The sequence below is a fragment of the Rutidosis leptorrhynchoides genome, chromosome 11 (genome assembly GCF_046630445.1).
Source record: "Rutidosis leptorrhynchoides isolate AG116_Rl617_1_P2 chromosome 11, CSIRO_AGI_Rlap_v1, whole genome shotgun sequence".
Lineage (NCBI taxonomy): Eukaryota > Viridiplantae > Streptophyta > Magnoliopsida > Asterales > Asteraceae > Rutidosis > Rutidosis leptorrhynchoides.
In genome coordinates, this window is record NC_092343.1 from 13,504,407 (window position 1) to 13,530,337 (window position 25,931).

Below are 25,931 nucleotides of genomic sequence, written 5' to 3' on the forward strand. Positions count from 1 at the left end.
TTATGCTTATTTAATCCGAAGTAATCATGATGTTGGGCTAATTACTAAAATTGGGTAATTGAGCTTTGTACCATAATTGGGGTTTGGACAAAAGAATGACACTTGTGGAAATTAGACTATGGGCTATTAATGGGCTTTATATTTGTTTAACTAAATGATAGTTTGTTAATGTTAATATAAAGATTTACAATTGGGTGTCCCTATAAATTACCAAATACACTCAATCGGACACGATGGGCGGGGTATTTATATGTACGAATAATCGTTCATTTAACCGGACACGGGAATGGATTAATAGTCACTAGAATAATTAAAACAGGGGTGAAATTATGTACAAGGACACTTGGTATAATTGATAACAAAATATTAAAACCTTGGGTTACACTCAGTCGACATCCTGGTGTAATTATTAAACAAAGTATTAAAATCTTGTTACAGTTTAAGTCCCCAATTAGTTGGAATATTTAACTTCGGGTATAAGGATAATTTGACGAGGATACTCGCACTTTATATTTATGACTGATGGACTGTTATGGACAAAAACCAGACGGACATATTAAATAATCCAGGACAAAGGACAATTAACCCATGGGCATAAAACTAAAATCAACACGTCAAACATCATGATTACGGAAGTTTAAATAAGCATAATTCTTTTATTTCATATTTAATTTCCTTTATTTTATATTTAATTGCACTTCTAATTATCGCATTTTTATTGTTATTGGATTTAATTGCACTTTTAATTATCGTACTTTTTAATTATCGCAAGTTTATTTTATCGCATTTTTTTTATTCGCAATTTCATTATCGTTGTTTACTTTACGCTTTAATTTAAGTCTTGTATTTATTTTTAATATTTTACATTTGGTTTTAACTGCGACTAAAGTTTTAAAATCGACAAACCGGTCATTAAACGGTAAAAACCCCCCTTTATAATAATAATATTACTTATATATATATTTGTATTTTTATAAAAGTAAACTAATATAGCGTTAAGCTTTGTTTAAAAAGATTCCCTGTGGAACGAACCAGACTTACTAAAAAATACACTACTGTACGATTAGGTACACTGCCTATAAGTGTTGTAGCAAGGTTTAAGTATATCCATTCTCTAAATAAATAAATATCTTGTATAAAATTGTATCGTATTTAATACTATTTCCTGTAAAAATATAGCTATTTTATACATCCCGCTGCAAACATCACTAACGCAGATATTTTTCGCATGGCACGAGTCAGACATGACCGGGGTTCCGCGGGATATTGCTGAACATAAGTTAAACGTTAATCCATCATTGACACCCGTTAGGCAAAAGAAGCGGCATATGGCCCTAGACCGCAGTGATTGGTTGTGCGCAGAGGTGGACAACCTTGTCAAAGCAAACATTCTGCGGGAAGTGCGTTATCCGACGTGGGTTGCAAATCATGTGTTGGTAAAAAAGGCTGACGGTAACTGGCGAATGTGCGTTGATTTCAAGGACATTAATAAGGCATGTCCTAAGGACAACTACCCTCTCCCGGAGATAGACTGGAATGTAGAATCACTATCGAGATTTAGGTACAAGTGTTTTTTGGACGCATACAAGGGTTATCACCAAATCTTAATGGCTGCGGAAGATGAGGACAAGACTGCTTTTCATACGCCGCAGGGTATTTATTGTTACACGAAGACGCCTTTCGGTTTAAAGAATGCGGGCGCGACCTATCAGCGTGTAATTGACGCAGCATTCAAGCACCAAATCGGTAGAAATCTTGAAGCGTACGTCGACGACTTGGTAATTAAAAGTAACACCGAAGAAGACATGCTCGCTGACATCCTGGAAACGTTTGCATCTCTGCGCAGGATCAACATGAAGCTTAACCCGCTTAAATGTAGTTTTGGGGCAGAGGAAGGCAAGTTTTTAGGTCATGTGGTGACAGCGCGGGGTATCAAGGCCAATCCCAAAAAGATTGAAGCCATTGATAATTTGCCATCTCCGAAGACAAAGAAAGATGTGCAGAGTATAACGGGGAAGCTTGCGGCTATCCCACAGTTTCTGTCGAAAGCAGCAGAACGACAGTTACCATTCTTCAATACTTTGAAAAATTGTTTGAAGAAAAAAGACTTCGTATGGACTCAGGAAGCAGAATCAGCCTTTCAGGAGATGAAAAAGGTGCTTGCGGAATTACCAACACTTACTGCGCCAGTATCAGGAGAAACGCTAACGCTGTACCTCGCGGCCTCGAAGGAAGCTGTCAGCTCAGTCCATTTTTTGAACCCGACCTCACAATTGAGAATCCGGAGAATATTCAGGGACGATTCGTAGATCCTGAACCACTAAACTTTCCTCCGGAACCACCAATCATTCAAACAGAGATTGTTGAGGAACGAACCATTAAATCAGAATCCTCTAGTGATTCCGATTCAACAAATTCAATTATGGAGAATCTGGAACCTTTAAGTATGGAAGACCGAATGATTGTTGAGGAACGAACCATTAAACGCACTGGCCAAGGTCACGCAATTACTCATCCAGACATTAATGCGCCAGATTATGAAATCAAAGGACAAATCCTACACATGGTGACTAATCAATGCCAATTTAGTGGTGCGCCGAAGGAAGATCCAAATGAACATCTACGTACCTTTAATAGGATCTGCACACTATTTAAAATCCGAGAAGTGGAGGATGAACAGATATATCTCATGTTATTTCCCTGGACTTTAAAGGGAGAAGCCAAAGATTGGTTGGAATCGTTACCTGAAGGGGCGATTGATACATGGGATGTTTTAGTTGAAAAATTTCTTAAACAATTCTTTCCTGCATCTAAAGCCGTAAGACTTCAAGCAGAAATTGTTACGTTCACACAGAAGCCGAATGAAACTCTATATGAGGCGTGGACAAGATATGGAAAGTTGTTAAGAGGATGTCCGCAACATGGTTTAGACACCTGTCAAATAGTACAAATATTCTACCAAGGATGCGACATCACTACAAGGAAAGACATAGATATAGCAGCTGGTGGTTCTATTATGAAGAAAACCGAAACTGATGCTTACAAAATTATTGATAACACTGCTTCCCACTCACATGAGTGGCACCAAGAAAACGATATCGTTAGATCATCTAAAGCAGTTAGAGCCGATTCTAGCCATGACTTAGATTCCATTTCCGCAAAGATAGATGATGTCGAGAGACGAATGGAAAAGATGACTAAAGATATTCACTCAATACGAATTAGTTGTGAGCAGTGTGGAGGACCACATTTGACAAAAGATTGTCTCAGTATTGAATTAACAATGAAACAAAGAGAGAATATTTCATACATAAACCAAAGGCCTGGAAATAATTATCAGAATAATTATCAACCGCCAAGACCGATTTACAATCAAAACCAGAACTATAACCGAAATATTCCATACAACAACCAACAAGGTCCTAGCAATCAACAAGTATCCAATAATAATTACAATCAGCAAAGACCTAATTTTCAAAACAAACCACCACAACAAACCGATGATAAAAAGCCGAATTTAGAAGATATGATGACGAAGCTAGTTGAAACTCAAATGCAGTTTTTCACATCTCAAAAACAAACTAATGAACAAAATGCTCAAGCATTTAGAAATCAACAAGCTTCCATTCAAAATCTGGAACAAGAAGTAAGTAACCTAGCAAGGTTAATAGGTGAAAGAAAACCGGGAAGTCTACCTAGTGATACAAATGCTAACCCCCGGAATGAAACAGCTAAAGCTATTACCACAAGAAGTGGTACAACACTTAAACCACCTGAAATACCTGTAACTTCTGATGAAGCTATTCCTACTCCACAAGAACCACAACCTAATCAAGATAAGGAAAAAGAACCGGTAGTTGAAAAGGTTAATGAAGATAACACAGTTAAGGATAAACCTTATGTTAAACCATACCAACCACCACTTCCTTACCCGAGTAAAATGAAGAAAGAGAAACTTGAAGCCGAGCAATCCAAATTCTTGGATATGTTTAAAAAGATAAATGTAAATCTTCCTTTCATTGATGTGATTTCAGGAATGCCTAGATATGCTAAATTCTTGAAAGATCTAATCTCAAATAGAAAGAAAATGGAAGAACTCTCGGCTGTTACTATGAATGCTAATTGTTCAGCAGTGCTGTTGAATAAGATACCAGAAAAATTATCTGATCCAGGAAGTTTCACAATTCCATGTTTTCTGGGTAGTCTTAGTTCAATAGAAGCGTTGACAGACTTAGGTGCTAGTATAAATTTAATGCCGTATTCACTATACGCTAAACTAGACCTTGGAGAATTGAAACCAACCAGAATAAGCATACAACTAGCCGATAGATCAATAAAATATCCTAGAGGGATAATGGAGAACATGCTAGTTAAAGTTGGTACTCTAGTATTTCCAGTAGATTTTGTTGTTCTGGATATGGAAGAAGATTCTCAAGTTCCTCTCATATTAGGAAGACCATTCTTAAACACGGCTAAAGCAATGATAGACGTGTTCGGTAAGAAATTGACCCTAAGTATAGAGGACGAGAGTGTTACCTTTTCAGTTGATAGAGCAATGCAACAACCACAATCTGCAGATGATACATGTAATTATATTCAAACTATAGATGCACATGCAGAATTATTAGAAGAATTTCCAGAATTACAAGGAACAGGAGAATGTTCTTTAGGAGAAGGTAATGAACTAATTGATGAAGCTGAAATGTTAGCTACACTTATAGCTAATGGATATGAACCAACAACAGAAGAAATTCAAATGCTAAAAGAAGAAGACAGATATCGATACAAATCATCGATAGAAGAACCTCCGAAATTAGAGTTAAAGCCACTTCCAAACCATTTGGAATACGCTTATTTACATGGTGAATCTGAATTACCTGTAATAATATCGTCTTCTCTTACTGAAAATGAGAAATCACAACTCATTTCTGTGTTGAAAGCTCATAAACCAGCCATTGCATGGAAGATTCATGATATTAAAGGAATAAGTCCTTCGTATTGCACACATAAAATCCTTATGGAAGAAGGTCATAAAACGTATGTGCAACGCCAACGAAGACTAAATCCTAATATGCAAGATGTAGTTAAGAAAGAGATTATTAAACTGCTAGATGCAGGTCTAATTTATCCAATCTCTGATAGTCCATGGGTAAGCCCAGTTCAATGCGTGCCTAAGAAGGGTAGCATGACTGTCATTACAAATGAGAAAAATGAGCTTATTCCTACTAGGACTGTAACAGGATGGCGTGTGTGTATTGATTATAGAAAATTAAATGACGCCACCAGAAAAGATCACTTTCCCTTACCTTTCATAGATCAAATGTTGGAAAGATTAGCCGGGAATAGTTACTATTGTTTTCTAGACGGATTTTCCGGATATTTTCAAATTCCAATAGCACCCGAGGACCAAGAGAAAACCACATTCACGTGCCCTTATGGTACTTTTGCTTACAAACGCATGCCATTTGGACTTTGCAACGCCCCTGCAACCTTTCAAAGGTGCATGATGGCAATTTTTCACGACATGATAGAAGAATGCATGGAAGTTTTCATGGATGACTTTTCAGTCTTCGGTGATACATTTGAATCATGTCTAGTTAATCTGGAACGTATGCTAATTAGATGCGAAAAATCTAATCTAGTTCTTAATTGGGAGAAATGCCATTTCATGGTTAAAGAAGGCATCGTTCTTGGACATAAAATTTCAAAAGAAGGAATTGAAGTGGATAGAGCTAAAGTAGATGTAATTGCTAAACTTCCACATCCCACCAATGTTAGAGGAGTTAGGAGTTTTCTAGGGCATGCCGGTTTTTACCGACGTTTCATAAAAGATTTTTCTAAAATTGCCACTCCTATGAATAAACTCCTAGAAAAAGATGCTCCATTCATCTTTTCAGATGAATGTATCAAATCTTTTAATATTCTTAAAGAGAAACTCACTAATGCGCCGATCATGATAACACCAAATTAGAATCTACCATTTGAACTAATGTGCGATGCAAGTGATTTTGCAATGGGAGCCGTTTTAGGACAAAGGATTGAAAAACGATTTCAACCTATATATTATGCTAGTAAGACGTTACAAGGAGCACAAACGAACTATATAACTACTGAAAAAGAACTCCTTGCTATTGTCTTTGCTTTTGACAAATTTTGATCATATCTCGTTCTAGCAAAAACGGTGGTCTATACCGACCATTCTGCTCTTAGATACCTATTTTCAAAACAAGATGCTAAACCAAGATTAATCCGTTGGATCTTACTCTTACAAGAGTTTGATATTGAAATCCGAGATAAAAGAGGAGCAGAAAATCTCGCCGCTGATCATCTTTCTCGTCTTGAAAATCCCGAATTAGAAGTTCTAAATGAATCGGCCATACAAGACAACTTTCCTGATGAATATCTATTGAAGATAGATTATAAAGAAATTCCATGGTTTGCAGACTATGCAAACTACTTAGTTTGTGGATTCCTTGAAAAAGGATTATCGTACCAAAGACGAAAGAAATTCTTCAGTGATATAAAACACTATTTTTGGGAAGATCCACATCTGTTTAAAAGTTGTCCCGATGGAATAATACGCCGATGTGTATTTGGAGATGAAGCTAGTAAAATTTTAAACCATTGTCACACAGGACCAACAGGAGGGCATTATGGGCCTCAACTAACAGCAAGAAAAGTTTATGATGCTGGATTCTATTGGCCTACAATTTACAAAGACGCACACCTTCTTTGCAAATCCTGTGATGCTTGTCAAAGGGCCGGAAAAATAAGTCAACGTGATGAAATGCCACAAAATGTCATCCAAGTATGTGAAGTATTTGACATTTGGGGTATTGACTTTATGGGTCCATTTCCAAAATCTCATAATAATCTATATATACTCGTAGCCATTGATTATGTATCTAAATGGGAGGAAGCACAAGCTCTCTCAACTAACGATGCACGAGTTGTAGTCAACTTTTTAAAACATCTTTTTGCAAGGTTTGGAACTCCGAAAGCTTTAATAAGTGATCGGGGTACTCATTTCTGTAATAATCAACTTGAGAAAGTTCTTAAAAGATATGGAGTAACTCATAAAATCTCCACCGCATATCATCCACAAACAAGTGGACAAGTTGAAAATACCAACCGAGCTTTAAAACGTATTCTAGAGAAAACCGTAGGATCAAATCCGAAGGAATGGTCCATTAAATTGGAGGATGCACTCTGGGCTTTTAGAACAGCCTACAAAACTCCAATTGGAACCACACCTTTTAAACTTGTTTATGGAAAAGCATGTCATCTTCCAGTAGAAATTGAACACAAAGCATTTTGGGCTTTGAAGACATGTAATCTTGATTTACATGAAGCCGGACGTCTACGATTAAATCAACTAAACGAATTAGAAGAATTAAGACATGAAGCATACGAAAATTCGTTAATCTATAAAGAAAGAACGAAGAAATGGCATGATAAAAGAATCAGAAGTTCAAAAGAATTTAAGGAAGGAGACAGAGTTCTTCTTTTCAATTCACGATTCAAGCTATTTCCTGGAAAATTGAAATCGAGATGGTCTGGACCATTCATAGTCAAAAGATTTTTCCCATACGAAACGATAGAATTAATAAATTCAAATGGGATTGAATTTAAAGTTAATGGTCACAGAGTTAAACATTACATACATGGTCCGATGGAAGTTAACAATGAAGTTAATCACAATTTCGATACCACAGCTAACTAAGTGTGGGGAGAATCGAGTCTTTAAAGGATAATATGTATTTCTGTTAGAGTTAGATTGTCTGTTTTCGTGTAGTTCTCGAAAATGGAACCCGAATGGTCTTTCCCTAGCAGACCCTAAAGAACTAGTCTTCTCCCCCCATTCTGAATTTTTATTTTTTTTAGGTTTTTACGAAATGAAGACTGCCTGTGAACTAAACCATGGTCTAATGCTACACGCTTTGATCACTAAACGTAATAATGACACACTTCCGAGTGAATTAGTATCAGTAATCAGAGAAAGATTGGACGGAGTTAGAAAAGAATCCAGATGCGAAGATAATAAGTTACAATTTGGTAAAGGAAAATCAAAATCCGCAGCAAAAAGAAGAGCACGACACCTTGAAAGATGTCACAAATGCGGAAAATGGTCACATGGAGGTAAATGTTCAAATAATCAAACCTATTCAAACACCGAATTTGTTACTTTATGCAGAGACGGACCGTTCATATGTTTAGAAGAAAAGACACTGAATGCTCGTGGTTACGCCTATGTAGCTATGGAAAACCAATTAAACCGACTATCTTATGAATGGGATAGATCATATAACTAAGAAATCTATTTCACAGGTATGTCTGTACAGTTTTTATTTTATTTTTTTATTTTTAACCTTTTGATAATAAACGCTAATTTGTTCGCTAAAAAGTATTAAATTGGTATTGAATAAAATTAGGTCTGGCAACCGAAATTATTGATATCATTCAAAAATTTATTACATCACTGCGAAATTTAACGTTTATTCTTAAGGTATAAATATCTTTAATCAATCAACCCAAAATATTTCAAAAATTCGTCATGAGTTAAATTAGGTCTTGGAACCGAAATTACTTTACCGAAAAGAGGGGCGTATATTTTTGATAATATTTGATTGATTAAAGTGGGATAAAAAGCCAAAAAGATTTTTAATTTTATTTTTACCATGTTTTTTTTTAAAATTAATATATAAATCTTAAATTAATATTGTAAACTTTGTAAAAAACAATATTTTTAAAATTGTAAATATTTGAAAAATTAATATAAGTTTGGTGTGAATTTATAATATGAATTTTTAAAATTAAGTTTGGTGTGAATTTTTAATTTTAAAAAAAATGAATTTTTAATTTTATGCATTTCAAATTTTAAGTTTGGTGTGAATTTTTAATATTAATTTTGAATTTTATATTTAAATTATGTGAATTTAAAAACAAAAATTTACTTTATCTCATTAAGTTAAAAATATGATTTTTAAAATTCGTCGTAAGTTGAAGACTAGGTCTTTGAACCGAAATTGCTTTACCCGAGGGAGGGACGAGAACTTTTATTATCATTATTTTTAATCTTATTGAATTAAAGTATGCAAAAAAAAAAAAAACATTAAAAAACCCAAAAATCTTAGCTTTTAAAACAATCGCTACAAAAAGACAAATTTTAAAATTTTGTCAAGGGACGGATTAGGACATCGATCCGAAACGACCTCGTCCTAAATAACAAGGGAAACAAAATTTTAAAATTAATTACTTAATTGTTTTAATTAGTATAAGTTATTAAAAAAAAAAAATACCAAACTCCGCGACTCGCGGAGTTTGAAGGGGAAATCTCCGCGACTCGCGGAGGGACCAAAACCCAGAAAAAAAATAAAACGTAAAAAAACAGATCAGTTCACTCCCCACAAAAACATACTGCGAAGAACAGCTGCGAAAACCCTCGAAAAAACACGCAAAAACACCCCCAAAATCACAATTTTTGACCGTTAATCACCAAATCTTTTACTAAAATCATGTTGAGAAGGATGCTATCTAGGAATTACTCAAGAAAAACGGTAAATTTCTACACCTAAACACCATTTAATCCGAAAATTAGTGTTCTTGAGCAATTTTTTTCCCAATTTGATTTTGATGCTTTTTAGTGTAATTATGCTTAAATTGTTTATGTATTATGCTTATATAACCTAGATTGATGCTATTTAACATGATTAGAAGCCTTAAACTTCAAATTTTGAGTAATCTAGGGTTTGTGTTCTTGAGCAAATTTGGGGCTTTTTGATATAAACAGGTTATGGCCGATTTTTGTCATGAATTGTTGCTAAATTAAGTAGTGTAACATGTCTAGGTAGTTAAATGATCCAAACTTTGAGCCTAAACATGATTTTGAGAATTAAAGTGGACTTTTTCAAGTCTAAAATTCATGAACTTGATTTTTGAAAGATAATGCCATTTGAAACTTGTTTAATTGCTAGTAATGATTATTTTGACATGTTATTTAAGTTGAATGCTTATGAACTTGGCAAACACTTTCGTATATGCTTATTTGAAAAAGTGTAGATTTGATGAAAATATGAAAATGAGCTTAAGTTTGATATAAATTGATCATGTCATTGTAATTATTTTGATTTATGATTTTGCTGACACTAATGCATATTTGGATGCACAAAAATTGTGTTTGATGTGTTTTGCAGACTGAAAGGGGTGAATCTTCATCCCAAGCTCGCAATGCTCCTGCTGAGAATGCGGAACAACAGGAGGTGGATAACTACTACAAGCAAGATATACCTCATCCAGTCATGACATTTTCTGATATGCCCTTGGAAGAGTTGCATCCGAACCTGAGATTTGACAGACTTTGGATAGATTATCCAAAGTATCAAAGGGGTTTGCATACTCTTCATTCTAAAGTTGTTGAGGTACCTAGGGTCATAGAATGGGGACCCTTAGAAGCTGTAGAATTGGCCGGGCCAATTAGATAATTACTTGTACAGAGGTATGGTAATTCTACTTTTAATGACTGGGTACGTTTATTCACCATGCGTAGACCTGTATATAAAGTATGGTGTGAAGAATTGTTGTGTAGTATAGAGTTGAATGATCGGGTAGCTAGTTTAATCGATCGATCTTTTATTAGATTTTTGTTAGGCGGTTCGATGCGCCACATGTCTTTACTAGACATGGCTCAGGCTTTACGTATATATACGCCTGAGGAGTTAGCATCTGCCGATTGTAGAGGGTTGATACTAAATGGTAGAAAGATAGATGAAAATTTTGATACACACGGTGTATGGAGTCAAATGACAAGCCATCACGGATTCAAAGGGGGAAATTACTCTTATTTGGATATAGATAGAGCTGAATTAAGAGTGATTCATAGGTTCTTAGCTAATTCGATTACACAAAGAGGTAAGAACAAGGAAAAGGTAAATGAACAGGATTTGTTTTACCATATGTGTATTCGAGACCCACAAAGCGCTGTAAGTATACCTTATTATGTGGGTTATTATTTATCAGCTATGGTTAGGGGGATGAGACCGCATAGCATAATAGGAGGTGGTATTTTTATTACTTTGATTGCTGAATATCTCGGTGTGGATATAAGTCTGGGGGGATTATTAGTAGAAGAACCAGAACCCCGCGATACTATAGGTTTAAATGTATACCATGGTGCAAAAGTTTTAAAGAGGCAAAATAACGCCGCAGTACAATACCATGGTAGACATCCACAGGTTGAGAGAAACCAACAGCAAGGTAATGTAGGAGGGGGAAATGAGATGCAAGAAATGCAAAGGTTTATAGCTTCACATGAGTACGAGAATGCTAGACAGAGAGCATTTGAAGATTGGCAAGTTCATCAAAACCAAATCATAGCTCATTGCCAACATATAGGTAGAAACTATATTCCTACACCAAAACCCATATTCCCTCCCTGGTCTATAGAGATGCAGCCACCGTATCCTACGTATAACCCTGCCGAAGCATTTTATAGCACCTATGGTTATGCCTGGAACCGCTATTGGTATCAATATCATCCCTAGTCTACTTATTTTGTTTTGTTTGTAATTTGTAATGATTGATACGTTTAATGCTTATGTTAATATTGTAATAGTTTTTATAATTGTCTAACTTTTATTCTTAGATTTTAATAATTTTTGAATATGGGGTAATATACGAAACTTCAAAAATATGTATATATGTTTGCAGTTTATCTTATGTACGCAACAGGGTAAAACAACGCATTTTCAAAGACTGGCATTAAGTTCAGCAAAAGCAACTAATTTTGACGACAAGATGCAAAATATATGTGAAATAACAACAAGACGGAATGAACAAATGATGTGCACCATTTATCATTCAGCAAACAAACGCCAATATATTTGGAAACTTTGGTAAAATTTAATCATTTTCACACAAATTACCCTCAATAATTTAAATTGTTACTGATTTCTTGCAAATGAGGGCATTGCAAGATCTTAAGTGTGGGAAGGGGTTAAATTCTTTCGGATTTTAAAATTTTTACTTTATACACTTGGTTACCATTAAAAATACTAGTAAAGTAGTAGCTGTATTAGAATCTAGTGCTCTCTGATAATAAAGAACAGCCCTAGTCTTATATACTGACTACCCAATTCTAGTAAAATTTTACAAAATTTTCAATTAAATGAACTCAAAATCATGTTTATACATATTTATGAACGATAAAACTAGGTTTTAACACCGAAATTATTGTAACCTCGGAAAGGACATAAATTGAGAAACAAACCAAAATGTTAAAATTCATTTAAAATGGAATAGAGGACGATAAAAAGGAAAATAAAAGCCAAGTGTGGGAAAATTTACCAAGTTATCTTAAACATTTATCACATATTTTTGTACAAATAACTAAAAATACTTTTGCTTTGGACTAAACTAAACTGTTTTACCCGATGAAAGAAAAGAAGAGATGGATCTACACGATGAATCAATTCCATTATTAAAAGGAAGTAAAGTCTTCCGAAAAAGAAACGCGCTTCTTGATTTAGGTCAGGAAGTTGTCGTCCAGACCAGCTGTAGGTTGACGAAAAATCTAGAAAAGTCATCACTAAAATCAGCAGGAAATCCACGGACCTCAGCATTAAACAGGGTCGCCAAGTGGTCAGATTTATCCTAACCATGAGAAGGATTTATCTCGTACAATGGGGGGCACTATGCAAATTAGCTGGATAAGACTAATGAATCAGATCCCCAGAAAGGATAATCTCCTTAAAAGATCAAAAATCAGCTTTTAAGCCTGATATTACTCAATCCTTGAGATTGACCTTAAAGATTGAGAATTACAAACTCATGGAATTCAATGATATCTAAACTCGAGCTTAAACGAGAAAATATTTTGATCAAAATTATAAACCGATTTGTTTTCTGAAAACCCTATTTTCAATGCGTTCATTACCTTTGAACGTAAAATCCTAGGAATTCACCTGGAATTCATTAGGTCACCTGAACTAAATCGGGTGTCAACCGTAAGAATGGTGGTTGCATAGTGGTCAAAGACAGGACCTTGTGCCAGACCGAAAAATTATAAGGGTGAGCTTTACTATTGCTCCTACCAAGGATAGTAATTGCATCCGACACGTTATAGACCATAATTAAAAGCATGTCAGGGGACATTGCCTAAACAGTTGCTTGTTCAACGCTTTCCTTTACAACCGGACGGTAGTTTACCGAAAGGTAATATACGGGACAAGTAAACTGGACGTGTTGCTTTCCAAATACAAGGTTAGGAAGTGGGTGACACAAAACCATAAGTTTTGAGCTAAAATTTTCAAATCTGAAACCCACCAAACCCACAAAAATATTTTGCAAACACCGGTGAAGGGTTATTCCGGAAAACTTATCTAGGGTAAAAACTAGATTTAATTTTCAAAAGATCAAATGTTTTCATAAAGATCCAATTTCCTTAATGGATCTAAATTTTTATAGTCATGTGGGACTGTAAACCATATTGTTACTACCATTGTTTATACCGCCGTATAGAACTCACTGATGTACAAAGTGTGAAGAATAAAGAAGTGATTCTAGTATTTCAAGACGATATTGCTTGAGGACAAGCAACGCTCAAGTGTGGGAATATTTGATAATGCTAAAAACGAACATATATTTCATAGCATTATTCCTCAAGAAAGACAAGCTTTTAGTTGCAATTGTTCTATTTACAAGTAATATTCGTTTAAATAATAAAAGGTGAAGACAAAAGACAGATTCGACGAATTGAAGACGCAAACGACCAAAAAGCTCAAAAGTACAAAAGACAATCAAAGAGGTTCCAATTATTGATAAGAAACGTCTCGAAATTACAAGAGTACAAGATTCAAAACGCAAAGTACAAGATATTAAATTGTACGCAAGGATGTTCGAAAATCCGGAACCGGGACCAGAGTCAACTCTCAACGCTCGACGCAACGGACTAAAAATTACAAGTTAACTATGTATATAAATATAATATAATATATAATTAATTATATTAATTATATATATATATATTATATTTATAAATAAATCGTCGGCAAGAAAGACTCCAAAAGCTGGTGAGCTGTTTTTACAAACTCCGCGACTCGCGGAGTTTGAAGGCCAAAAATGCCGCGAGTCGCGGAGCCTCAAACTCTGAAAATCCCTATAAAAGCAAACGAATTCTGATCGCAAAAATCACCAATATATCATCCATCTCTCTATCTAGATCGTATATATTTATATTTATATTTTAATTTTAATTTTAATTTTAATTTTAATTTTAATCCTAATAATAAGGGTATGTTAGCGAATGTTGTAAGGGTATAAGTCGAAATTCTGTCCGTGTAACGCTACGCTATTTTTTTCATTGTAAGTTATGTTCAACCTTTTTAATTTAATGTCTCGTAGCTAAGTTATTATTATGCTTATTTAATCCGAAGTAATCATGATGTTGGGCTAATTACTAAAATTGGGTAATTGGGCTTTGTACCATAATTGGGGTTTGGACAAAAGAATGACACTTGTGGAAATTAGACTATGGGCTATTAATGGGCTTTATATTTGTTTAACTAAATGATAGTTTGTTAATGTTAATATAAAGATTTACAATTGGGCGTCCCTATAAATTACCATATACACTCAATCGGACACGATGGGCGGGGTATTTATATGTACGAATAATCGTTCATTTAACCGGACACGGGAATGGATTAATAGTCACTAGAATAATTAAAACATGGGTGAAATTATGTACAAGGACACTTGGTATAATTGATAACAAAATATTAAAACCTTGGGTTACACTCAGTCGACATCCTGGTGTAATTATTAAACAAAGTATTAAAATCTTGTTACAGTTGAAGTCCCCAATTAGTTGGAATATTTAACTTCGGGTATAAGGATAATTTTATATTTATGACTGATGGACTGTTATGGACAAAAACCAGACGGACATATTAAATAATCCAGGACAAAGGACAATTAACCCATGGGCATAAAACTAAAATCAACACGTCAAACATCATGATTACGGAAGTTTAAATAAGCATAATTCTTTTATTTCATATTTAATTTCCTTTATTTTATATTTAATTGCACTTCTAATTATCGCATTTTTATTGTTATTGTATTTAATTGCACTTTTAATTATCGTACTTTTTAATTATCGCAAGTTTATTTTATCGCATTTTTTTATTCGCAATTCCATTATCGTTGTTTACTTTACGCTTTAATTTAAGTCTTGTATTTATTTTTAATATTTACATTTGGTTTTAACTGCGACTAAAGTTTTAAAATCGACAAACCGGTCATTAAACGGTAAAAACCCCCCTTTATAATAATAATATTACTTATATATATATTTGTATTTTTATAAAAGTAAACTAATATAGCGTTAAGCTTTGTTTAAAAAGATTCCCTGTGGAACGAACCGGACTTACTAAAAACTACACTACTGTACGATTAGGTACACTACCTATAAGTGTTGTAGCAAGGTTTAAGTATTGTGTAAAATTGTATCGTATTTAATAGTATTTCCTGTAAAAATATAGCTATTTTATACATCCCGCTGCAAACATCACTAACGCAGATATTTTTCGCATGGCACGAGTCAGACATGACCGGGGTTCCGCGGGATATTGCTGAACATAAGTTAAACGTTAATCCATCATTGACACCCGTTAGGAAAAAGAAGCGGCATATGGTCCTAGACCGCAGTGATTGGTTGTGCGCAGAGGTGGACAACCTTGTCAAAGCAAACATTCTGCGGGAAGTGCGTTATCAGACGTGGGTTGCAAATCATGTGTTGGTAAAAAAGGCTGACGGTAACTGGCGAATGTGCGTTGATTTCAAGGACATTAATAAGGCATGTCCTAAGGACAACTACCCTCTCCCGGAGATAGACTGGAATGTAGAATCACTATCGGGATTTAGGTACAAGTGTTTTTTGGACGCATACAAGGGTTATCACCAAATCTTAATGGCTGCGGAAGATGAGGACAAGACTGCTTTTCATACGCCGCAGGGTATTTATTGTTACACGAAGACGCCTTTCGGTTTAAAGAATGCGGGCGCGACCTATCAGAGTGTAATTGACGCAGCATTCAAGCACCAAATCGGTAGAAATCATGAAGCGTACGTCGACGACTTGGTAATTAAAAGTAACACCGAAGAAGACATGCTCGCGGACTTCCTGGAAACGTTTGCATCTCTGCGCAGGATCAACATGAAGCTTAACCCGCTTAAATGTAGTTTTGGGGCAGAGGAAGGCAAGTTTTTAGGTCATGTGGTGACAGCGCGGGGTATCAAGGCCAATCCCAAAAAGATTGAAGCCATTGATAATTTGCCAACTCCGAAGACAAAGAAAGATGTGCAGAGTCTAACGGGGAAGCTTGCGGCTATCCCACGGTTTTTGTCGAAAGCCGCAGAACGACAGTTACCATTCTTCAATACTTTGAAAAATTGTTTGAAGAAAAAAGACTTCGTATGGACTCAGGAAGCAGAATCAGCCTTTCAGGAGATGAAAAAGGTGCTTGCGGAATTACCAACACTTACTGCGCCAGTATCAGGAGAAACGCTAACGCTGTACCTCGCGGCATCGAAGGAAGCTGTCAGCTCAGTCCTCATCGCGGATCGCGGAAAGGTAATCCGTTAATTTACATGCTTTATTTATATCGCAGAAATTTAACGACTGAGGTTTTTCTCAGACTCAAATGCCGGTCTACTTCGTAAGCAAGACGCTGACATCAAGCGAAGTAAACTACTCACCAATAGAAAAGCTTGTATATGCGCTGGTCCATACGGCGCGGCGTTTGCGCCGATATTTTCAAGCACATCCAATCGTGGTTCTAACTGATCAACCAATCAAACAGGTTGGTAAACGCCTACTTTGCGGCAATGACCGGGGTTACCGCATTGACTAACGGAATCATTTTTCTTTCAGGTGTTATACAAGCCTGAGATTTCTGGTCGAATGGCTAAGTGGGCAGTTGAATTAGGTGAACATGAAATAAATTTCTCTTCGCGCAGTGCGGTTAAGGGTCAAATACTTGCTGATTACCTAGCAGAATTACCTGCGGATGTCGAGGCGTCAGCAGAACATCAGGATCCACCTGCACCAACTTTGTCACCATGGGAATTGTACACCGATGGTGCGTGCAGCGCATCTGGTGCAGGTGCGGGTATAATTTTAACAGGCCCAGATGGCGAAGAGCATACATACGCACTGCGGTTTAATTTTACTGTTACGAACAACGAAGCAGAGTATGAGGCTCTGTTAGCAGGTATGCGCATTGCGCATAAGTTAAATGTTAAAATTTTGCACGCATATGTGGATTCAAAGCTAGTATGCAGTCAGGTCAGCGGAGATTTCGAAGCGCATGACATAGCCATACAGCAATATCTATCGCTTGTTCACAACCTCGCTGACCAATTTGAAGATTTTCAAATCTCCCACGTAATGCGGGGGCAAAATAAGAAGGCGGATGCGCTAAGCAAACTGGCTGCCTTGGCTTTTGATCATATGGGGAAGAAAGTTCTAATAGAAGAACTCAATGCGAAATCCATTGTTATGATGCCTTTAGTGGCACCAGTTGAGGAATCAAGCTCAACATGGATGACGCCCATTGTGGCTTTTCTGCGGGATGGCACATCTCCTGCGGATCCCGCTGATGCAAAGAAAGTCTGCGTTAAGGCACCGCTGTATGCCCTTGAGGGTGACGTCCTATATTGAAAGAATTATTTGGGACCGCACTTAAGGTGCATTGGCCTGAAAGAGGCAGAGGAAGTTGTACGCGAGGTGCATGAGGGTGCATGCACACTCCATTCAGGGCACAGGTCCATTGTGTCAAAAATAATACGGCTAGGATATTATTGGCCCACCATGTACGCGGATACTGCGCGCATAGTTAAGCAATGTGAATCATGCCAAATACATGCACCTATTAGCAGAGCACCTGCGCAATCCAATGATACCAGTCTCCTCACCGTGGCCATTCTGCAAATGGGCAATCGACATAGTCGGACCATTCCCAAAAGGCCGAGGTAATTTTATCATTTATTTTCTAAACATGTTACTCACATCAGTACCTTACGCACATTCTACACACGCAGGAAACATCAAATTCTTGATTGTTGCAATCGACTATTTCACAAAGTGGGTCGAAGCGAGACCGCTGGCAGCAATCTCAGGAAAAAGGGTGCGAAATTTTGTATGGGAAGACATCGTCTGTCGATTTGGTATACCAAACGAAATTGTTAGCGATAACGGTACGCAGTTCGCGGGTGACCCTTTTTGCAGCTGGTGCGCGGAGCTTAATATTAAGCAAACTTTTACATCTGTTGTGCATCCGCAGGTGAATGGCCAGTGCGAAGTCACCAACCAGGATATAGTAGCTGGAATCAAAGCTAGGTTAGGTCATGGTCGCGTTGGTTGGGTGGATGAACTACCGAAGGTTTTATGGGCGCATAGAACAACACCCAAAGCAAGCACTGGTGAGACCCCGTTCAGTTTGGTCTATGGATCAGAAGCTGTTGTACCCGCAGAAATTGGGGTACCAATGTTCCGCATACAAAATTTTGATGAGCAAAATAACTCTGACGCTTTGCGGGAAAATCTTAATTTGCTGGAAGAGCGCAGACTCTCTGCGGCTGTCAACGAAGCAAATAACAAGCCAAAAATTGCAAAGTACTATAATCAGCGTGTGCGTTCGTGCTCTTACAAGTGCGGTGACTTGGTTTGGCGTCAGAACGACGCAAATCATGCTGAGGATACTGGGAAACTGGGCCCCCGTTGGGAAGGTCCATAAAGGGTAGCGAAGGCAAACAATACCGGGGCGTACCATCTCGAGACATTAGATGGAAAACCTGTGAAACGCACTTGGCATGCGACGTTATTGAAAAAATGTTATATGTAGCTAGGTGGACCTGATCACTCCAGTTTATTGTAGCACATTATTTTTTCTATGTAATTTCCGTCCGTTTAGATGTGTCGCGGTTGTAATTGTGATTAATGCCAATTAAATATTTACTCGCGCATACTTTTGTTGTTTAAATCTTTTTTGTATGCGGTTCCTGCCTACTTAAGGGGTGTCCTCTAGCCCCCGTTCGGCAGAAGCCTGTTTGGTTATAAGGCTAGATGCTAACGGCAGGCAAAGGGAATTGGTTTTCCCCTAGCCAAGCGCCACGCAGACTAGATGGCTGCAAAGTCGACTTAAAAAATTACAAGCATTGGTTTGCTTGTGCGTAATTACTCTCGCATTGGTTTGCTTGAGGAACTCTTAAGCATAAAGACATTGGCTTGTTTTTAGTTGCGTTGCTTAGCATACAGCTACCGTGCACCTCTAGTACATGACAAAGTAAAAACGTAGTAGCTTCTGAGTCTAAATTGTTAAAGGTAAATTGTTAAAGTATTGGTTTATTTTATGAAGTACCATCTGCATACGCATGAGTTTTGGTTAAATATGCGCATGGGCATGCGGTTCACCTTTTGTTTTGATTCGCGATATATAAACAAAAAAACACACTACGCATGCATAACAGAAATATATATACATCAAATTAAGTTGTTACACAAATGGTAATTGTTTTAAACGCCTGCCCATCACGGGACCTATGGCTCAAAAATTGTATTTACAATTGCCTGCCTAAGCATAGGACTTACGGCACAAACTATTACAACAAACTAAAACTCCTCCTTGAGGAACCCATCAATTGACATATTAGGGTCCGTGGCAAACGCATTAATTAGGGGGATCGGGATGGCAGTGATGGCTTCTTCCGCTTCCATGAGCACCGCAGCCGTACCCTCCTTCAATTATTTCTGCACGACGTCGGGGTACGGTGGTGTGAGCCCGCAGGCTTGGATCACCTCTAGCACTGCCTTGTTGATTTCGTGGTCTTTAACCGCATCAACATAGGCATTGAACTTGTCGGACACAGGCTCGGAATCCATTACCTTCTGCGCAATGGTAGGAAGAGCGGTGCGGAGTTTTGTCAAGTCCGCCTCCGCTAGCTCGCGACCTGTAACCGCGTCATCCTTTTCCCTCGTCACCCTTTCCAGCTCCACCCGCAGATGCTCTGCCTCCCCCTTGGACTGGTCAACCGCCCCAACCAGCTCGCGGTTCTTCTTTCTCTCTTCAATCAGTGCAGTTTTGGTTTCCGCCGCGGTTAACTCCACCGCCTTGCACGCTTCTTCTGCGGCATCCCTGTCTTTCTTCACCCGATCAACCCCCGCTTGTAGCAGCCCTAGCTCTGTTTCTTTCTGCACGGCCACTTGATACAAGTTAGTGGAACGGCGGGCTTGATCCGCAACCACGCCAAAAAAGACGAGGCCGTTTTGGACGAAGGCGTTGAGCGCCTGATTAAAAGGCAGTGCGGCTAGTTGGTTGCGGAACTCAACAGGGAAGATTTGTTGAAGGAAAGCAGATTGCTCTGTGGCGTTTTCCACAGATGACTGGGTGAGCTGCGCCAGGTTCTCCAATCGAAAGCTACCATGTGGCGGGGTTGGTGTAGACTCGGAGTCCAGGTGTATCGTCTTGTCCTTTGACTCGGTGGTAGCTTCGAGGTCTGGATTGACCCGCGGTGGGGTGTGATGAGTCTCTTCAGCATGCCCTGCGTATTCATAAATGGTTAAATAAATGTAAACTTAAATGTGCGGTATGCGCGCAAGAAGAACTCTTACCAGATGATGGGGGAGGTAGATCCGCAGAACGGGGTTCGATGGGAATGAAGTTGTCGTTCCGCTTGTCCTCCCTTTGTTTGGGAGTGAGTTTCTTCTTCTTCTGTTGGGATTGGGAGGCTTCGGCGGCCTTGCGCTTATTGCCGGAGGTGGCAGGTGCATTCTCGCCAGTCTTCTCCTGCTCTAACGGCTGGTTCACATTCTGTTTGCGGAAGGCGATGCCCGCAATCTCCTCCGCAGTCATCACTCTCTTCATCTTCATCTCTGCAAACATGCACGCATGCGTTAGAACACCTAAATAGCAAACTGTTGTTAGTACGTGATTATACTATTCCTACCCTTTCCATCCGGTCCGACTATGGCTGGATGCACATCCTCCCATGGCCAGTGTGAGGATATCTTCCCTAGCCGCAACATCACATTCCCATATGACCGGTGCACCAGCTGTGCGTTAGCGCACTCCACTAACAGCTTTGTTTCCTCGTCATCAAGGACCGGGGTTTTGTTCACATCCTTTTCCACCTTCTCGCACCATATAAGCGTTTGCGGAAAAGCGGACCAACTACAGTTTGGTCAATGAAAAAGAAAGTTTCTTTCCAGTTACCCGCATTCGACTTTGGGGTTTTGGTGAAATTTTGACGGGAAAAGAAGGTGAACCAGGATTTGTGGTGATTGGCTAAGCGGTATAGATGACAGAAAACTTTAACCAACGGAACCCTATCGAGTGCGGCGCACCACATTTCAAACAGAACTATTTTGCCTATGGCATAAGGGTGTAGTTGTCCTAATCCCACTCTGAAGTGATCTAATACACCTAGGAAAAAGTCGGTTGGGGGAACCTTAAAGTTACCATGCTTGAACGCATGTTCGTTGATGGCCACCTTTTTCTCTGGTGGCTCGTGAGCACGCTGATTGGGCAAGGGTGGCACCGGATTATATTTCACTAATGGCGGGTATTGTTTAACTAAGTGGTCAATATGTTTCTGATCTATAATCAATCTGACACTATCTATATAGGTTTCGTTAGCCTTAGTCATTTTCTATAGAATGGTTGGAGAATCACTAACCTTTAGACGGTGGCCGGAGTATTTAGGATTTGATCGGAATTGAATGTAGCAGCGTATTGAGGAAGCTTGGAGCAGAAAAATGGAAATGTGTGTGATTTGGGGCTATTTATAGAGACGATTTGGGGCCATGGGTTGGAATGGGTTTATCGTGGCTGTACACGTGTTCAGCGATCAACGGTTAGCATTTTGAGTGCACGTGAGGATGTCAGATGGGTATGGTTACCTATGAGCACGTGGCTGACACGCGCCTGCCAACTGCCACTTTATGTCTTGTCAGCCGAATGGTCTTCTGCGAAAGTGACAGGCATTAAATGACCTCGAAACGCACGCGGAACATTGAATGCTAGCCGTTTTCTTGTTTTTTCCGCTTAATAGTTTGATGTCATGTGTCTTGCATCATATAACATCAAACTGGGGGGACATAATGATACCGCAACCCGCATGCGCACCTCATATGCATGCGGGCGCTTAATAGTGTGCGTAGGCGTGTGCTTGTGTGCGCTATGCGGTATGCGGATTGTATCTGATTCCTTTGTTCTCGGTACATTGGTTGCTTAGCTGTCAAGTAAATATATTTTCCATAATTATATCCGTGATTCGGGGGAGTCAGTTATGGATGAGATTATCATGATCTGGGATGGTTCTAGAATTAGGGTTTGCCTATAAATACAAACCCTAATCATCATTCACCACACACGGCACATTACGTAACCATCACATACGATACACATTACGTAAAACAGCATCATTCAGCATCTTTTCAAGGTTAACAGGTTAGTCTTTTGTAAGCTAGTACCTACGACCTTATTTGGGGCCTCTTGATCGACGACCGTTATCGGAGGTGGATTTAATCACTTGGCTACCCCGCCGACATCATCATGTCAGCCAGGGTTATTCACGGTAGCCGGACCGGAGAGCCACGTTCTAAGCTCCTTAAACCCCCCTTTATATATTGAGCAGGCATATTAAACCCTACGGTTAAAATATGCATGATCAAATTCCTAACCAAATATTTCCCTCCTTCTAAACAAACCAAGCTGAAGAATGACATCATTAACTTCAAACAGAGTTATGATGAATCTCTTTACACTGCATGGGAGCGTTTTAAAACCCTGATGAAGAAGTGCCCTAATCACCAGTTAGAACGGTCGGCCCAAATCTGTACCTTCTACAATGGTCTTACGGTAAATCATAGGACGACGATCGATGCAACAGCTCAAGGGAATCTGATGAACCAAATCGCAGATGAAGCATGGGAATTGCTCGAGAACATGACGATGCATCATCATGACTGGAACAGTGGTGAAACAACTTCATCATCTGCCCCGCTCTCCGCACTTAACAATCAAACGGAGGCCATCAAATCCCTCACGGATAATATGGAATCTCTTGCCAAACAACTCGGAGAATTAAAGATGCAGCCGCAGCAGGTTAACCAAGCTCAAGCTTGTGTTAATTGTACCAACCCGCAACCTAATGAAGAATATCAAGTTGAGTACGAGAATCCTGACGGTTCAGTCTATTACATTCAATACCCAGCTCGTCCACCAAATCCCGGATTCCATCAACCACCAAGGGTTAATCAATTTCAGCGAAGCAATCAACCTTTCCGCTATCGCTATCCACCTTATCCAGCCCAACAATCTCAATTGACCTACGATCAACCACTTCCACTCACTGGTCCCCCAGTTGAGGAAAATTCCCCTACCATCCAAATTACAAAAGCAGCTAACCCTACTCTCGGAGCTGATGATCAATTAACTCAGTTTATTCAAGGACAACAACAGCTAAATCAGAGAACTGCAGCCAGACAAGATCAAACGGAGATACTAATGAGAAATCAATTGGCTCTGCTCAAAAGTTTGGAAACGCAGCTCGGACAGTTATCACAACGCCTTGAAACCCGACCGCAGGGAAGATTGCCAAGTAATACTATCCAAAATCCCCACATAGAAGAAGCAAAGCAAATGGATTCCGTAATCCAAGAGGAAGAACCAAGGAGAAGATCATCTAGGCTCAAGAACAAATCAACATATACTCAGAAGCTGACTCCTGAAACTGCAGTTCGCGTACCTTATCCTGGAAGGCTACAAGGAGAACCATCTAAGCTTGATTCTTTCAAACTTGATAGAAGATTCCTGGACACCATGTCCAAAGTTCCCAACCAGAAGAGATACATCCGAAGGCTTCTCTCTACAAAGGAGAGGATACCAGACTCTAACAAAATTCCACTGAGTGAAGAATGATCTGCATTACTCAGAAACTCTCTACCACCTAAGCTAGGAGATACGGGTCGATTCGTATTCCCGTGTTCAATCTACCAATCTAGAACCATTCATGCCCTAGCAGATTTAGGAGAAAGTATCAACCTAATCCCCTACTCTCTCTACAAGAGATTAGAGTTAGGAGACTTGTCACCAACCAAAATGACAATCCAACTTGCCGATCACACAATTCGATAAATTGTTGTATCCTACGGATTTCGTAGTAATGGATATTAAGGAAGACCTACACACCCCAGTAGTGTTAGGAAGACCTTTCATGAATACGGCTAGGACTGTCATTGATGTGTACAATCAAACCATGATCTTACGATCACACGGGGAGAGCGTTACCTTCAAAATTGACCGACCAACCGATCTTTCTGGACAGGCAGAGATGTTTGCTATTTCCACTAGACGGATCACTTCCGATGATGATTCATTACCACCAGCCGATGATATCAAGATGGGTGTCGAATCACAATCTGTAGACTACTCAGAAATGGAAGAAGAGGATCCCAACGAAGAAATAGAGGAAGAGGAGGAATCTGAAGAGGAAGAGGAAATGGAAGACGTAAAAGAAATTGCGACAGCACCCGTTCCAAGCACTGAGCGTCATGAAGAAATAATGAGGCTTGAGACGGCAGATCACAGTTTAATCATTCGCTTCAAGAAGAAGACCGACAAGGCTGAGGTTATGGATATAGAAATTGATCCTTTAAGTATCAAAGTGGAGAATCAGAATACTGAAGAAACTCATTCATCAGACGCATCTTCAGAGGAGCAAGATACCGATGATGATGAGGAAGAGCATCATGAAGACATTCTGACTAACTCACACTCTCCAACCGAACCAGATCAAGGGGAGCCGGACTCTTTTTCGGATCAAATTCCGGTTATATTCACACATACAGACATGATCACATTCATCAATGATACCGATGATTTTGAAGACATTCTCGAAGCCATCCGAAAGTCAACCATTGACTTTTCGCTACGCTTAACAGAACGAATCATGGCTATCAGAGAAGAGCACCACCTCTATCTCCGAAGGGAAGACAATGATGTTGAAATCCTAAAAGAACGCATTCAAGACTTTATCAGTTCTCTTCACGATCATATCTATCATGAAGAAAGGCAACGAGAGCATAATTCAGTGGTTCACACTATTGTCGAAACAAGATTCTGTCGAGATTAGAAGATCATTTACTCTAAGTTTTATAACGCCTTGGCCGGATCTGCACTTCCGTTCTCACGAAACGAACGAGCACTACTGACTCTCATCCGGAAGCATATGGATCTTTCCACCGGACGCCCGACTTATCACTCTGATTTGCAGATGATCGAGGATATTCACAGTTTTTTCGCTCTTTTGGATAGAGATAATTTTGAAAGCACACCAGACACAGACTAGTGATTTACGTAACAATTGATCACCACGCTGATCTGATTATCAAAGAGTTACAAGACACTGTCATGGAGGAGGCAAGACGAAACAATCCGTTCTCTCATCTTGAACCAGATCGAGTCAACATTGCCACCTATGTTACGAAGCAGCTATCACGTATCTTCCACGAATCCACATATCCTAGTTTCACATTCAAAGTTGGATGTCGGGAGATATAGTCAAAGACGGTGAAATTGATACTCGGATCGGGATTGCTGTTCACTTCTTTCCAGCTTCGTCTTTTAACTAATCTGTGCAAAGCTAGACTCTTACTGTGGAGATCACCATTCTGAAGACTTCGAAATTCTAAAGATACAGTTTCTTACATTATTTGAAGACCTCGAAAATGAGCATCCCGTCAGAGAAATCATCAACACCAGCACTGCTACCATGATTGACATTCATGGGTCAACCAGCAGAGCTGTGGATCATATTCTCATCGGACTTCAAGACTTATCAAGAGCAGAAACTGCGCACTACTTATCTTTCAG

General features: G+C 38.7%; 1 non-coding gene across 1 annotated transcript; it reads right to left on the reverse strand.

Annotated features, from left to right (window-relative positions):
* Nucleotides 1-22,766: 22,766 nt before the first annotated feature.
* LOC139878974 (small nucleolar RNA R71) lies at nt 22,767-22,873 on the reverse strand. The gene has a single exon (XR_011769832.1). It is a non-coding gene; the product is annotated as a small nucleolar RNA R71 (small nucleolar RNA).
* Nucleotides 22,874-25,931: the final 3,058 nt, after the last annotated feature.